The sequence below is a fragment of the Bactrocera dorsalis genome, chromosome 1, assembly GCF_023373825.1.
Source record: "Bactrocera dorsalis isolate Fly_Bdor chromosome 1, ASM2337382v1, whole genome shotgun sequence".
In the NCBI taxonomy this organism is placed as follows: domain Eukaryota; kingdom Metazoa; phylum Arthropoda; class Insecta; order Diptera; family Tephritidae; genus Bactrocera; species Bactrocera dorsalis.
Window position 1 is genome coordinate 26,710,856 of NC_064303.1, and position 13,605 is coordinate 26,724,460.

Below are 13,605 nucleotides of genomic sequence, written 5' to 3' on the forward strand. Positions count from 1 at the left end.
GCGAATACCGCAGTTGATGAAACGATCAGCTGTACGTCATATACGGCGATATTGGCATAATTCAGCGAATCAAGAAACAGCGGCTACGCTCTTCTCATCCTCTTCTGAGTGGAAGAGAACACTCCAGCTGTGAAAGGTTTCGAAGACCTCCACTCTGTTGAAGCGATTAGGTGGAGAATGACCTAGCTGCACGTGGTATATCGAATTGGCGCCAAATAACGAAAAGAAGCAACGACTGGTGTGGTGCCAATAAAACATACAGCTATAAATTAAAAGCTTTTAAAAAAATATTTTTGAGACATTCGCCTTGGCTTATTGCCTAACGCAATAGTACAATCTCCGAAGAAAGACTTGCTATCCCATTCTAAAGGGTGATTTTTTAAGATAGCTTGATAACTTTTTTTAAAAAAAAAACGCATAAAATTTGCAAAATCTCATCGGTTTCTTTATTTGAAACGTTAGATTGGTTCATGACATTTACTTTTGAAGATAATTTCATTTAAATGTTGACCGCGGCTGCGTCTTAGGTGGTCCATTCGGAAAGTCCAATTTTTGGGCAACTTTTTCGAGCATTTCGGCCGGAATAGCCCGAATTTCTTCGGAAATGTTGTCTTCCAAAGCTGGAATAGTTGCTGGCTTATTTCTGTAGGACTTTAGACTTGACGTAGCCCCACAAAAAATAGTCTAAAGGCGTAAATCACATGATCTTGGTGGCCAACTTACGGGTCCATTTCTTGAGATGAATTGTTTGTCCGAAGTTTTCCCTCAAAATGGCCATAGAATCGCGAGCTGTGTGGCATGTAGCGCCATCTTGTTGAAACCACATGTCAACCAAGTTCAGTTCTTCCATTTTTGGCAACAAAAGTTTGTTAGCATCGAACGATAGCGATCGCCATTCACCGTAACGTTGCGTCCCAACAGCATCTTTGAAAAAATACGGTCCAATGATTCCACAGCGTACAAACCACACCAAACAGTGCATGTTTCGGGATGCATGGGCAGTTCTTGAACGGCTTCTGGTTGCTCTTCACCCCAAATGCGGCAATTTTGCTTATTTACGTAGCCATTCAAACCAGAAAATTGAGCCTCATCGCTGTAGACCATAAATCGGACGTAAAGCGCGAAACACATTTCGAACAGAACACTGATTTTGGTAATAAAATTCAATGATTTGCAAGCGTTGCTCGTTAGTAAGTCTATTCATGATGAAATGTCAAAGCATACTGAGCATCTTCCTCTTTGACACCATGTCTGAAATCCCACGTGATCTGTCAAATACTAATGCATGAAAATCCTAACCTCAAAAAAATCACCCGTTAGTTTTTCAAAGAACTTAAGATCTTATTGGAGGTCTTGTTGAAATTTGGATCAGCAATTTCTTTTGATGAAACTGACCAAAACCCTTATTTTGGTCATTCTTAAGTTTTTCGCTTTTCTTTATTTTGGCTATCCTCAACTTTGTTACTTTTATCCAAGACATATGTACTGCTGTCTTACATAATTTTGACTACATGGAGCTTTAGAAAACTCTGCGGTAATGCAGCAGCATCAGTTTTGAGGGTAGTCAGTTGCCGTATTCGAACTATGGTCAGAAATAACAAACAAGCACCGCAACAACGCCACTCTTCCCATAAGAGGCAACGTCAGCCCTACGCAAACATAACAACTCCCGCATAATTGAAAGTTTGTATATATATACAATGAGTATATACATATGTGTGTGCACATGTGTGTGTACATGTGAAGATATTTAAACACAAACAGCGCGAAACCTAATTGCATCCTTGCACGTTTCGAAGCGGCCGACCGAACGATCAAACACAAATTTCTCGCTGGTAATTTGAATTTTTGGTTTAACAACTTCAGCAGTACAGCAATAAAAACCGCACGCTGTACACATAACAACAACCAAAAAGCTAACAAAAAACGAAAAATCGGTACGCTTTGTGAATGAAAATCAGTGAATAGGATGCACCGACATCGCCTAATATATGTACGCCTACTGTCAACTCCTGCTAACTTGACCACCATCACCGCTGTCGCCATCACAACGCTTCACATTCGACGGGTGTGTTGTCAGCATACAAGCGGATAAGCGAGCAAAAAGCTTTACTTTTCACTGGTAATGCAGTATATATCTATGAGCAGAATCCGATAATTTCAAAAGTTCATAGTTCGATAGCCGTAATACCGGAACAGATCTTTAGTACCGACTCTGACGAAACGAACCCCTTGTTAGTTTTAACCGCATTTACAATATGTCGCTGTTGTGTGATGAAAGGAAACATTGTATTTTCCCGGCATATCTGCGCCGAAGATTTCTAAGATGCATAATATAGTAACCGACTAGAGAGGGTAGGCCCGGCGCCATATTTTGCCAATAAGGTTGACTTCATTTTATTTCCATATTAAAAAAAAAAAATAGCAGTTGAAGAATCATTGGGCCAAACTTATCGAGAAAAAAGAGAAATATTTTAAAAAATAAATTGCCATTTTTTAAAGTTTTTTTCTTGTACAGTGTATACGTACTTAACGAACCACCCTCGTGTTTGTGGACGCTGGTGCAGAACATGAACAGAGTAAAAAGTTACACCTTTCACCTTTATTAACATACCAAGCGGAGTGCTCGCTGTAGTCTGCTCGACGTAGCTATACTCCATAAAATTCTCTCTACACAATTCGACAGTTTTTGTTGCTCAGGCGTGTGTAGAAAGCGAGAATTTTAGTGCTAAAATTTGGTAAAATAGCACCTAGAAGCAGCGAATGCTCACTTTTCTTGCGGCAATCTTCGACTAACACGATCAATGCATTCCACATAGCCACAACGATGGTGCATTATTTTTGTTGTTTACATATTTTTGTCAATAAAAAGAGGTGGGTATTGTGGTTTATAGCAGAATATCTTCTCCACCGGTTATGGTCATAATGTTGTACATTCAAACTGTCGAAAAGCTCTAACGACTGATACATACAGTGGCGTGCACAAATGAGTACATAATTCATTTCTTTACTTTTCTGAACGATAAAATAAGTAATAACAAAGAAAATAAAAAAAAATATTTTTCCGTTTATTCTAAATAAAACAACAAAAAATTCAAAACATAAAGCAACAAATTCATAGAGATAAAAAACCATAACAAAAATAACTCGCATGTACTCAATTTTGCACTTTTCAATAAAGTTGTTAGTGGAGCACTTTTTTAGTACTTGGTCCATAACCCTTTATTTTTTAGTACCATATTAAGCGCTTTGACATGCTTTCAACCAGTTCCTGTATTATTTCTTCTACATTCTGCCACTCTAGCTGTACTCGTGCCCACAGCTCTTCTAGGTTTGATGGAGCTGATTGGTACAACCCCAGCCGTCTTCCCACGATTGACCATAAATTCTCAATCGGGTTGAGGTTGGGGCTTTGGGCTGGCCAATTCATCAGATGAAAATTTTGCTCACTCAACCATTTTTTAACTATTTTCGCAGTATGCTTTGGGTCACCATCCTGCTGAAACACGGCTTCTTCTTCAGGATAGGCACACTTGTCAACGAACTCGGGAAGATGAGTCTGCAAAATGGTGAGGTAATCTTCCTTTTTCATTATACCTTCAATTCTGTGTAATGGCCCAATATGCCACCAAGTAAAGCATCCCCAAACCATGATGTTTCCACCACCATGCCTCACAGTTTGCTTGACGTGGTGGCGTTGAATGGTATCACCAGGGCGACGCCAGCAGTACTGCTTACCGTCCGATTGGAAACGATTAAATTTTGATTCGTCTGACCAAATAACTCGTTGCCAGTCATTTATCGTCCAATTTTTATGCTCTCTTGCAAATTTCATTCACGCCTTTTGGTTTTTTTTGGACAATGCAGGTTTATTTTTTTTAACGGCTGAAATATAGCCAATGTTGTGGAGCGCTCGTCGTGCTGTCCATTCACTAACGTGCTTATTTTTGGCAACTAATGTATTTTTCGGAGTAATGGTCTTGTTCTGCCTCATTTCTGCCATCATAAGACGTGCATCCGCGTCGGTCAACAGTTTGTGGCGGCCTTTGGTTTGCTCTTTGGGAGCAGCATGTCGTCTTTTTTGAACCCGAATGACCACAGATTGACTAATATTTAACTCCTTGGCTATTTCCCGAGATGAAGCACCATTATTTGTTAAGGAAACTACATTATTCTCCACATCACGCGATAACTTTTTCATTTTTTTTAAATACAGAATATTATTGCGGTACACTTGATATAACACTTTATTTATTACTAATCACACGTTTTTACACATAAATTTGCATTGCTGGTCGTAGACGATAGCAAACAATTCAAAACTAACGGTATAAACTGGTTTTATACTGAGTACATACAAAAGTGCAAAATTGAGTACATGCGAGTTATTTTTGTTATGGTTTTTTATCTCTATGAATTTGTTGCTTTATGTTTTGAATTTTTTGTTGTTTTATTTAGAATGGAACAACGAATAAACGGAAAAATATTTGTTTTTATTTTCTTTGTTATTACTTATTTTATCGTTCAGAAAAGTAAAGAAATGAATTATGTACTCATTTGTGCACGCCACTGTAGGTACCATTTGATTTTTTAGAATCGTTCGCAATTAGAACGAAGTTCAAGATCTGAATGAAGTCAAAATCAGTACGCGAAATGTTTGACGGCGCCTTCAATAACCACCCGTCAACTTGCCGAAAACCCACTATTGAAAAAAGTGCGTGAAGAACAAAAGGACTAAACTGACAACTTATTACTGAAGTGTTCAAAATTGGAAGACATGATTGTTCCATCTGAACCGCAGAGTTGGATTCTTGATTAACTTAAAAATATCCAATCCTCTTTCATCCGGGCTTTGTGCAGGGATGAAAGAGGCTTGGATATTTTTAAATTAATCAAGAATCCAACTCTGCGGTTCAGATGGAACAATCATGTCTTCCAATTTTGAACACTTCAGTAATAAGTTGTCAGATGTACCGCTTTTCTTATCATGGTGCCGGAATATTGGCCTTGCTTGCTGGAAATGTTAACAAAATTAATTACACGGCTCTTGCAAGAAAACTTGGTCTCTTAGTTGTTTTTAAACATTGTTAACGCAATAGGCTTGAATAGTATATATCAACTACTATTCGGTACTTATTACTCTTAGAATTGTCTCTCTAGAAATCAGAAGCAAATCGCCAATAATAATAGCGGGAGATTTTAACGCATGGTCTACTGCTTGGGGTAGCAGAATTACTAATCATCGTGGTCGCCTCATTCTAGAATTCTTGAGTCAAACAAACCTTACAATTTTAAACAGCGGCACACAAAATACCTTTCAAAAGGGGAATAAAGGTTCAATAATAGACTTAATGTTTGCTAACGACGCACTTAGCAGGCATACTAAGTGGAAGGTGTCAGATATGTACACAAATAGTGACCATATGGCGATAATTGCTGAAGTTTCGTTCTCCCAGGAAACGGAACGCTGTCCGAGAAATACCTCTCGAAAACGAAGTTGGCGTCAAAAGGAATTTGAAACCGACGTTTTCCAGAGCGTCTGGAGTACGGTAAATGCATCAGGCGAAAACGCAGCCCACTTAGTATCCGCTGTGCGAGATACTATAACAATCGAAAGCCGGTATACTGGTGGAACGACGAAATTGCCACGCTGAGGAAGCTCTGTCACTCAGCTAGACGCCGCCTACAGCGTAACCTGGGAAGTGATAACGAATTCAGCCTCAGAGAAGCATTTAAATGCCAAAAAAAGCTCCTGAAAACAGCCATTATCCGTAGTAAGAGATCCTGTTTCGAAAAGCTCTGTGAAGAAGCCAACATAGACCCCTGGGGAACGGCATACAAAATTTGTATGTCAAAGTTCAAAAATAAGTCGCAGCAACCCAAGAATGCGTTATTTATGAAAAACGTTGTCGAAGCATTATTCCCGACACATGCCCCATTTTCCTATATTAGACGAAACGAAGCTACGGAGCCACCCCTACTAGTCACAGAAGACGAATTATTGGCTATTGCGAAAAAGATCAAAAACTCCAAAGCGCCAGGAATAGATGGTATACCAAATAGAGCCCTTAAAGAAGCCATAACCCTAAGCCCAGTTCATTTGTTAACATGTACAATGCGTGTATATTAGAAGAGGTATTCCCCGATCCGTGGAAGATACAGCGTCTGGTTCTACTGCCAAAGCCAAAAAAGCCACCAGAAGAACCTTCATCTTATCGACATCTTTGCATGCTCGACACAATTGGAAAAGTGTACAAAAGCATTGTAAGAAACCGCTTGGAGTTAGCAATCCAAAAAGCCGGCGGATTATCAGAGAGACAATACGGCTTTATTAAAAAGAGGTCCACTATTGATGCACTAAGGGAAGTAGTTGACACTGCGAAATGTGCAATAAGTGGAAAAAGATGGAAAGGTGGCACAAAAAAATACTGCGCGCTAATAACCCTGGATGTGAAGAATGCGTTCAACTCCGCAAAATGGGCAAATATAATAACAGCTCTGCCCGATATACACGCTCCTCATTATCTGATAAATATTATAATGAGTTACTTTCAAAATAGGAGATTGCTATTCGAGACGGACGAGGGCACTCAGAGCTACACTATCTCCAGTGGAATACCGCAAGGCTCGGTTTTAGGCCCGCTGCTATGGAACCTGATGTACGACGGGGTGTTAAGAATACCGCAACCAAAAAATGTGAAAACAATCGCATATGCGGATGACCTCATAGCGGTAGCTGTAGCCAAACATCTGGATGACCTCCGGGTCAAATGCAATGATAGCATAAATGGCTTGCGCCGATGGTTTACTACCATGAGTCTAGAGCTGGCTGAGCAGAAAATAGAAGTCTTGCTCATAAGCTCAAGGAAAATTGAAGAGAACATATCGTTAACCATAGGAGAATGTGAGATTACTTCACAGCCGCAGCTGAAGTATCTTGGGGTAATAGTGGACTCAAGGCTCAAGTTCAAGGAACACTTGGAGAATGCGACACGTAAAGTGAATAAAATATATAATGCGTTATCTAGAATGATGGCTAATAAAGGCTGTGTGCGTTCCAGCCGACGATGTTTAATAGCCAAGGCAATAAGTTCAGTGATCCTGTATGCGGCTCCAATATGGATACAGGCGCTAGAAACAAAATCATATGCCAGATCAATTAACACAGTGCATAGGCTTTCAGCAATACGAGTGATAAGTGCTTTCCGAACCATTTCAAATGACGCTGCTGAGGTATTAGCCAGTATGGCACCGATTGACATCCAGGGAAATGAATTCGCGCGAATATATAACTTATCAGAGACGTCTACCACAGCAAAAAGAGAAGAAGAAGAAGAAGAAGAAGAGAATAAAAAGCATTGCAATGTGGCAGCAGCGGTGGCAAACTTCATGCAAAGGACGGTGGACCTACCGACTGATTTCGGACATACACTCGTGGATAGGTAGGAAACATGGAAACCTGGATTACCACCTTACACAAATTCTCAGTGGGCATGGTTGCTTCAGAAGCTACCTTTTAAAATATAGTCATGACTTTAGTCCATACTGTCCGACGTGTTCAGAGTGTAGAGAAGACTCTGAACACGTGTTCTTTTATTGCCCTCGGTTTTCAAGCATAAGGGAAAAGCTGAAAACCACCCTTGGAGGTAGTATCACGGTGGAAAATTTGACAGCACTTATGTGCGAGTCCTCTGTAAAGTGGAAAGCTGTCAGTGAAGCGGCAAATCAAATTATGACAAAATTGAGACATTTAGAACAGTTTAGGCGTCAGTCAGTCCGTGCAATAGAGGAGACTTAAACGTCTTCTTCTCTCCCATGAAGTAATACTTTGTCCAGTGGTCCCGTGGGAGAGACACATAAGGTGGGAGTAGTTTAGGTTTAGCGGATTAAAGTCCCGCACTCCGGCTTTCGATGCTTCCTCCTACTATAAAAAAAAAAAAACTCTTAGAATTGTGTATGAACGGGCTGAAGATGGATTTGATCCATACTATATACTTTGACTCAACACAAGATATTAGAAGGTAGATAAACAAATTACTTAAATAACTAAACGTGCTCCAAACGAGGCTAAAGCTTAAAACAGAGTGGAACCTGAAACCAGAGTACCAGTTGTATCGAAATTAGAAGTCCCAATTCCTATAAAAATAAGGGACATACGTTTTTAGACTGTCTACAGTGAATTTTCTTAGAAAACCCAGTTCAATTTTTCTGGTTTCTCAAGAATCTTTGAAGGCAAAAGATGGAGATCACATTTAAGGTGGGTCAAATTCTGATTGGCATTGTATTAATGCCAATTACGCACTTTGGCTAAACGGATGTGATTGCCCACCATTAGCTTGCTTTGGCCAATGGAAGAAGAATGTTGTTTGCTCTATATGACAAATTATTTTGCTGGTGAACAATTCTTTTCAAGAAAAACTTGTGAAAAATGTATTTCCTGGCTTTTTGTCTATACGGATAAGGAACTTTCAAATATACTCCTTCTTCATTTTTCTCTCTTCAATTGCAAACAAACGCCGCCACAATATCCACAATACTCAAAACCGAATTGGCACTAATAAATATTGGTGGCAGCAAATTTTGCCAAACAAAATTGTGGTATAGCCCTGGTAGTTCTATATGGCTGAAATTGGGGGCTCAGCAAACCACTATACTGCTTGATATGAGAAGAATAAAATACCACTCGGCAAGTTTTTATCCAAATGAGTGTAACAAACGTTAGGATGTATGAGTATTTTTCTGCATTTGAGCCCGCTGGACAGTAAAACCATTTGCAAAGATACTGCAACTGGAGTTGGTGTTATGCGTTATAAAATAAACACGGAGAGAAGTATAGTTGCCACACAATAACAGAAAAAGGTATTACAGCAAACAATAGTATGTAAGTGTGAGTGTGTATAGATTGTATGAGAAATTTTGCTTTGCAATTTTCATTTTCACTCATCGACTGATTGAAGTGTTTGTGTGGGTTGTTAGGCTTCACTTTGACGCAACTCGCCTTCGTCCGGGCATAATTTTTTTGTTTTTTCTACCTACACTGGCTCAATTTTTTGTTTGACATTTACCATTATCAGCCTATACCGTTCCCTCTACCAGTTTTTAGGCATACAAATTGCATGTCGCGTATACGCAGTGGCTTTCAGGCATTTCAGCCTACCTATATCACAATATCTGCGTGTTTAAATGGATGGCAATGTACGAGGTGTGTTCAAAAAGTATCGCGAATCGTAACTGACAGTTTTCTTCGATTGCAGGGGCGTAGTGCATGATGAGTTCTTGCCACAGGGAAGAACGGTCAATAAGGAATATTACCTGCAAGTTATGCGCAATTTGCGCGAAGCAATCCGCCAGAAACGCCCGGATTTGTAGAAGAACAAAAATTGGCTTTTGCACCACGATAACGCCCCTACTCACACATCGTTGCTTGTGCGCGACTTTTTGGCCAAAAACAACACACTAATGATGCCGCAGCCACCGTATTCCCCAGATCTGGCCCCCTGTGACTTTTTCTTGTTCAATAAACTGAAGAGGCCCATGAAAGGACGACGAGATAAAGACGGCATCGAAGGAGGAGCTGAAGAAGATAAAAAAATGATTTTTTGAAGTGCTTCGAAGATTGGAAAAACCGTTGGCATAAGTGTATAATATCTCATGGGGATTACTTTGAAGGGGACAAAATAGATATTCATGAATAAATAAATAATTTTTGAAAAAACACAAAATTCCCGATACTTTTTGAACACACCTCGTAGTTATCAGAACTATCGATACCGATATTGCTGCTATCATGCTTGGTCATTTGCAAAAGCTTACCTGGGTTTCATGCAATCACAGGATGTGATTATAACCCAGCTTTTTTTCGAAAAGGAAAATTAAGACCGTACAAAATATTAATTACTACAGAAAAATATCAAAAGGCATTTATAAAATTCGGCGACACTCAATTATTTGAACATAATAGTGAAATACAAAGCACTTTTGACATAATACAGCAGTTCATATGTGATATATATAATGTTGGTACGATAATTTATGTTGATGCTGCCCGTCTTCAATTGTTTATTAATAATTATACGGTCTGCGATGTTAATGAAGCGTTTCAGCGAAAAAAAATTCGCAATTTTGACGGGAACAGTCTGCCACCCTGCAAATCAGAGCTATTCTAACAATTTCGACGTGCTAATTATATATCCATCATTTGGATTAATGCTCATAAGAAAATTCCAACAATACATGAACCAGCAAGCAGTGGTTGGGTACAAGTTAACAGCCAATACAATTTTAAATGGTTTGAAGGCGATCAGTTACCGAATTTTGTCAGTGATGCACTGCAAACTATATCAGGTATGTATTACTTCAAATTATTATACATAAATTTTTGCTGTTCATAATTGTGTAACTTTTTTACAGAAACTAACGAAGAAGATGACACTGACAATGAGCCAGAAGAAATATGGTGCAGCAGTGATGAAGAGTATGAAGAAAATTACGAAATTAATATTAATGATTAATGCTATGAAGAAAGTTTATAATTTTGTAAATTTCAAAACAAATAAATTCGCTTCTTCGAAAATATAAACAAATATTTCTATTGATTAGATATGATAAATAATTTCTATAACCTATATATCGTAATTACAAAAGAAATATTTTCATTCCTTTTACATATGTATTAGCTATGCAATCAAATTTGAATGAGAAGTCTAATTTCGTATTAATTTTACACATAATTTAGTAATTTACCAAGAGGTTAAACTTTTATTTAAATAACGGGTGATTTTTTTGAGGTTAGGATTTTCATGCATTAGTATTTGACAGATCACGTGGGATTTCAGACATGGTGTCAAAGAGAAAGATGCTCAGTATGCTTTGACATTTCATCATGAATAGACTTACTAACGAGCAACGCTTGCAAATCATTGAATTTTATTACCAAAATCAGTGTTCGGTTCGAAATGTGTTTCGCGCTTTAATTTTGTTCAGCGATGAGGCTCATTTCTGGTTGAATGGCTACGTAAATAAGCAAAATTGCCGCATTTGGGGTGAAGAGCAACCAGAAGCCGTTCAAGAACTGCCCATGCATCCCGAAAAATGCACTGTTTGGTGTGGTTTGTACGCTGGTGGAATCATTGGACCGTATTTTTTCAAAGATGCTGTTGGACGCAACGTTACGGTGAATGGCGATCGCTATCGTTCGATGCTAACAAACTTTTGTTGCCAAAAATGGAAGAACTGAACTTGGTTGACATGTGGTTTCAACAAGATGGCGCTACATGCCACACAGCTCGCGATTCTATGGCCATTTTGAGGGAAAACTTCGGACAACAATTCATCTCAAGAAATGGACCCGTAAGTTGGCCACCAAGATCATGCGATTTAACGCCTTTAGACTATTTTTTGTGGGGCTACGTCAAGTCTAAAGTCTACAGAAATAAGCCAGCAACTATTCCAGCTTTGGAAGACAACATTTCCGAAGAAATTCGGGCTATTCCGGCCGAAATGCTCGAAAAAGTTGCCCAAAATTGGACTTTCCGAATGGACCACCTAAGACGCAGCCGCGGTCAACATTTAAATGAAATTATCTTCAAAAAGTAAATGTCATGAACCAATCTAACGTTTCAAATAAAGAACCGATGAGATTTTGCAAATTTTATGCGTTTTTTTTTTTTAAAAAAGTTATCAAGCTCTTAAAAAATCACCCTATATTAAGTCGTAAATAATTACACAATAACATTCGATCGCTCCTAACGCGCTATCTCACTCGCACCTATACGACTGTATATTGCCTCGCGCTCGCACATATACCCTTGAATAGGGACCCAATATGTTTATCTGGGCCAGGTAGGAACTGTCGAAACTGTCTGGCAACTGAGAAAACATCTTCTAATAGTCACCCAAATAACAGTTTTAGGGTGTTTGGCAAGGGATTGCCACCATAAAAAGTGTCTGGCAATGAATAAGATGTTTTGTAATGTTATGCCGAATGACATATTAAGAAATTACGCTTTATAAAATAACGAAAGTTGACTGTTATTTTAAGCACCTGTCCCACCCGCTACCTCCCAAAGCCACGATGACTTGAATTTCACATTTTGCCATTGTTCTTACCTATGTTCAAATCATACTTCAACAAACTTTTAGCTTTTATAAAATGACGAAGGTCTGGATGTCACGGGCTCTTACTCTAATTGGAAGAGTTGGACAACTTTCAAGCCACCTCGACGCGAGATGACGAGACACATCATATGTGACCACGAGGTGAGAAATGCAGGTAGGCCGTTACCACCTCCACCACAACATCACGGAGCGGTAGATGCGCTTCGCCAGCAACCATCAACGAGTAGAACCTTTAACCCAGGAAATATATGCTTCAGATGTGGTCAGGAAGGTCACTATGCTAGGAGATGCCGTAATCCCAAGAAGTTATGTTGCAGGGAGTGTGGCCGTGCAGATGTGCTAACGAAAGATGGTTGTCATTAACAACAGGGAAACGCCCAAGGGTTTCGCCAAAGACAAGGCGCGGCGGACCCACGGAATTCAGCCCCGAACGACCAATAATTATGCATCAGGAACGCGGCCGGCTATACGCCCTAATCGCTCTTAGCGGAAAACCGGCGGAAGCCGTCATTGACGCCGGCGCTTCGAAACGTTTCATATTACCACGAGTTGCAGAACATATGGACGCAACCGGGAACGGTAAGAAGGTGGCCGTCGCTATCGAAATACAAATGGCCGATGGCACCACCAGCAAGATTTTCGACGCCGTGGAGACCAACATTCAACTCGGACAGACATTGCCAAAGGCAGTGTTACACGTGATGCCCCGAGCGATTGATGACGTCATACTCGGATTGGATACACTGGGGAATAAGGGAGCTATAGTATCCTGCGGAGGTCACCAGGTAGTGCTGAAAGCGTCAGTGGCACAGCAATCACCATGTCATCCCCGCACCATGTCATCCGAGGCCGTAAGCAACGTGACCCTTACTACGCCAGACACACGCCTGCTAAAGCGCAGGATGAAGAAGAAAAGAAGACGAAAGCTTGAGTGCAGGAGGGTCAATCGACTCAAGACTTCATCGACCGACAACCAGAGAAACGAAGCTGCTCGTATACGTGACTTCTTAGACGAGGAACTTCGAAAATTCGAAAGAGAAAGAGTGGAACGGCGACCGTGGCGGAACATAAAATCACTATGACCGACAACCGGCCTATCAAGCAACGATATTTTCCAAAGAACCCAGCGATGGATTATAAACGCCAAAATCGACGAGCTGATGTCGAAGGGATGTATTGAGCCGTTTCATAGCCCACACAGCGCGCCGATTGTATTGGCACGGAAGAAGAACGGTAAGTGGCGTTTATGCGTGGATTATCGGCAACTCAACAACCGATCTGTACCCGACGCATACCCCTTACCTAGGATACATCACATACTTGACAAGTTACGAAGAGCAAGGTACATTAGTAGTCTGCATCTCAAGAACGGCTATTGGCAGATACCTTTGGAGCAAGGCAGCCGCCCATATACAGCCTTTACCGTACCTAGACGTGGCCTGTTTCAATGGCGCGTGATGTCATTCGGCTTACATTCGGCACCAGCGA